The 4,121-nt window shown below is 43.6% G+C and overlaps 1 pseudogene; it reads left to right on the top strand.

Moving 5' to 3' along the window:
- The first annotated feature begins 716 nt into the window (after positions 1-716).
- Positions 717-1,621, top strand: LOC103237193 (WASH complex subunit 3-like; annotated as a pseudogene).
- Positions 1,622-4,121: the final 2,500 nt, after the last annotated feature.

Raw genomic sequence — 4,121 nt, 5'->3', positions numbered from 1 at the left:
GGGATGAGTGGTATTTTGCCTAAGATGCAATCTTATGTTTCTTAGATTAAAATAATAATCATGACCTTACTCACAGAGACAAGTTCTGGGATTGCCAGGTTGTTGGAATTGTGATACAAACAAGTGTAGGTAAGTCAGTTACAAGCACCAAATAGCATGGGAAAGCCTGAGAGGAAATGGTAGGCCCTACTCTGATGTCAAAATTACTCTTTTACTTTATTTTATTATTATTTTTTTGAGACAGAGTCTTGCTCTGTCGCCCAGGCTGGAGTGCAGTGGCGTGATCTTGGCTCACTGCAACCTCCACCTCTCAGGTTCAAGCAATTCTCCCACCTCAGCCTCCTGAGTAGCTAAGAATACAGGCATGTACCACTATGCCTGGCTAATTTTTGTATTTTTAGTAGAGACGGAGTTTCACCGTGTTGGCCAGTCTGGTCTGGAACTCCTGGCCTCAAGTGATCCACCCGCCTTGGCATCCCAAAGTGTGGGGATTACAGGCAAGAGCCACTGTGCCTGGCCAAAATTACTCTTTTAGAGAAGAATATGGTTTTCAGGTCTCAGCACCACTCAGGGAATCAAATAAACATAGGGCTCTGTGAACCAGTTAAATGGAGGATGCCTACGAAAACTCCCTCTTAACACACCATTACTGGCTTGGGTGGCCCCATCTGGGAGGGGTTTGTGGGTGAACCCTGGGGCTCCCGCCCACCGAGAAGATGGATGACGATGGGCTTCCTCTCGTGGAGTCAGGCATGACCTGACCAAGGTGCCAACTCTTCAACAGAAAAGAACGGTGGGTTTTCTAAACCAATTTGTGGTGCACACTGTACAGTTCCTCAACTGCTTTTCTATGGTTTGTGAGGAGAAACTGGCAGATCTTTCTCTTTGTATCCAACAAATTGAAACAACTCTCAACATTTTAGACACAAAGTTGTCATCTATCTCTGACCTAGATGATGTCACAGTTGAAGTATCTCCTTTAAGTGTCACTAGTGTCACAAATGGACTTCAGCACCTTCTGAAGCCACTTCAGAGCAGTTATGGAACAGTACACAAGGCTCTGGACCCCAGGAAAGTGAGGGATCAGCAGGAAACAGCTGAACTGTAGCCAAGGATCCAAGATATGCCAGAGATCTCAAAATGGTTCAAGTAGGTGTACCAGCAATGGCAATCAGAAACAAAATTAGGCTGGGCGTGGTAGCTTGCGCCTGTAATCCCAATAATTTGGGAAGCCAAGGCAGATGGGTCACTTGAGTTCAGGAGTCCGAGACCAGCCTGGCCAATATGGTGAAACCCTGTCTCTACCAAAAAATACAAAAAAATAACTGGGCATGGTGGCACACACCTATAATCCCAGCTACTTGTGAGGCTGAGGCAGAAGAATCACTTGGACCTGGGAAGTGGAGGTTGCAATGAGCCAAGATCGTGCCACTGCACTCCAGCTTGGGTGACAGAGTGAGATCCTGTCTCAAAACAAAAATGAAAAAAAAACAAAAAACAAAATGATATCAGAAGGACTAGACCCAGATTTTCCTGAGAGGCCAGATGCTCCAGTGCCTGATGGCAAAAGTAAGAAATTATAGAAGAAAGTTCAGATAACGAATCTTCTTTTAGTAACTAAGCTTAATTTTGATAAGAATTACATATGCATGTGTAGGGATACATTTATGTTCTATAAGAGAGCCTGAACTCTAACGTTTAGTCATAAAAACATCAAATGACCACATACATGTCCACCACCGAGCTTCTTCTATGTTAAAAACGTAAAGCATTTATAACCTAAAAAACAAAAACCTTCTCTCTTGAGATTGCAAATTGGACATTAGCACATCAATCCCAATAGATATGCAACTAAGAAGCAGAAGCTTTGTGCAAGGAATGAGGCGATCAATGATAAGGATAGTTGCACTCATCCACATTGTTGCCCTGCTCTAGCTGGGACCAGCTCCCCTGGAGCACAACAGCTACTGTAAGGTTGGCAATCAGGTTGGCTTTGAAACTGTTTATACAAGCTGATTGCTACTAGAAACATAAGAAATTCACAGGAAGTTCCATGCAAGGAACCAGAGAAAAGGGCTTTGAGCTGTGTTAGCAGCTCCATTTGAAGATTTCAGGGGTGGTATGCAGCAAAGGCAGAGGAAAGATGTTGTTAGATGAGGACCTTAACAATGGGGACTGTTTGCAACTCTGACGCCGCCAGATGTCTGATCTAGTGGCCAACCACCTCACTGCCCTAGAGACAGCAGAGGGTAGAGAGGAGGTTAGCTAGGATTTATGTATTTAATTCACAAGTAGGAATCTGTTACTGGCACAAATGTTTTCCTGTGTTGTGGTAGGAGGAGCTACTACCGCAGGCAGCACCACGGGAGCAATCGAAGCTAGCTTGGATAATGAGAAGCACTTGGATCAATCCTTGCGGGAGACAGATCAGCAACTTTTGGCAAAGAGTGGCTGCGCAATTTGAGAGCTGATTTTAAACTGGAGGGGCCTTTTGAATTCCCTGTGTTGATGTGGCTAATCAAGCCCCAAAAAAAAAAAGAGGCAAAATGGCAGCTTCTACAAGTGAGATGGAATACTTGAGTTTAAACTAGGGCAGCAGGGTGGTTTGGGGGCCACTGTATCTTAAGCTGAGAAGCAAGATGAATGGGAGAGCAGCTCCCCTGGTCCCACTCAGGGGATACCTCAGATCCAGCCCAGGACTTAGTACCCCCGATTTGTCCCTCGAGGAGTGATTTTGGTCACACATAAAGCATCTCTCAGGCCTCAGCATAAGTGAGGTAGTCTCATCCCCCTGGCCACATTGAATTTTGGAGTAACTTACTTATGTTTTATTTGTGGCAAGAAACAACATTTTAGCTTGTAACTTGGAGGAAATGTGGTCTGTGGATATCGCTAAGGGGCAGAGTCTTTGGTTGAAGAGGGGGATGCTGTGCTCAGATGTTAGTGATGTGGCAGGGGCAGGGCAGGCTGTAGGGGCACCAGACCCCACTGCCTTAAATCCCCAAGGCTCCACACTCTATTGGGGAACAAGAAAGGACAAGCTGGGTTGAATGAGGAGATGTATTGAGTGTCGGGAGGGGTCCCATTGGCCTTAAGTGAAGATGTTTTGCTGTGAATATGTTTCCTGCATACTGCTAAAAGGGAGTTGTGCAGCCTAGTTGTTGGCTCTGGAAGAGTTGTAAAGTGATAGATTTTGAGGCATTAAATTCAAAGCACAGGCCAGTGGCTTCCCATGAGAAGAGCAGTTAGAGCAATGCAAAATCCTTGGGCCACATCATCCAAAACCCCATCTCCAAATCTTCATTTTTCCTCAAGGATTTAGGAGTTGAATGTTTATTTCTTTTGACTATGCAAGAGCTGAAAAGGCCATGAGGACACTCAAATTTATGTGGGTTACACTTAGTAGGCATTTACAAATGGGCATGTCTGATTGAAAATAAACCTCATCTAAGTATTGAAACCAACTGGTCAGACTTTCTGAAGTGTGGTAATGAATGCTTAGCTAGTACATAATTCATTGCAATAAAGACATGCTGTTCTCAAGAATACACTGCTAGAAATTATATTCCCAGTGTTAGGACCTTGAGCTATACCAAAACTCCTATTGCCCTGAGGGTAAATTATTAAGTGAAAAGAAACACTTAGAATCCACTCTTCCCCTTTCTTCTCTTTGTTAGCACCTGTACCATCTGTGAAAGATTTTGTTTTAGTAGACACACAAATCTGTGTGTTTGTGGAGGGGATAATTTCTGGAGGTGAGGAAAGATGTAAGGAGGATGATAGAAAAAAGCAGGGAGGGTCATGTCATAGACACACTTAATACTGTTAATTCGATCACACACTGTCAACAAGAGAGATGGTGTTAGTGTTCTATCAACCATACCAATTAGTGGCAATTTAATTATTCATCTATTTCTTTATGTATTTACCCATTTGTACATGTATATCTAATTCTCCAAAAAAGCATCTGAGTCAGCTGAAATGTATTTTATCCTATTCCTCCTTCCTTCATTTATTCAACAAATATTAGTTAAGGCCTTACCATGTGCTCATGAAAATACAGCTTTGAGCAAGCCAGATAAAGGGTAACAGATAGGGCCACATGTTAGGGGTGCCTGGGG

Source organism: Chlorocebus sabaeus, chromosome 8, assembly GCF_047675955.1.
Source record: "Chlorocebus sabaeus isolate Y175 chromosome 8, mChlSab1.0.hap1, whole genome shotgun sequence".
NCBI classification, from domain to species: domain Eukaryota; kingdom Metazoa; phylum Chordata; class Mammalia; order Primates; family Cercopithecidae; genus Chlorocebus; species Chlorocebus sabaeus.
This window is presented reverse-complemented; position numbering and strand designations above follow the sequence as displayed.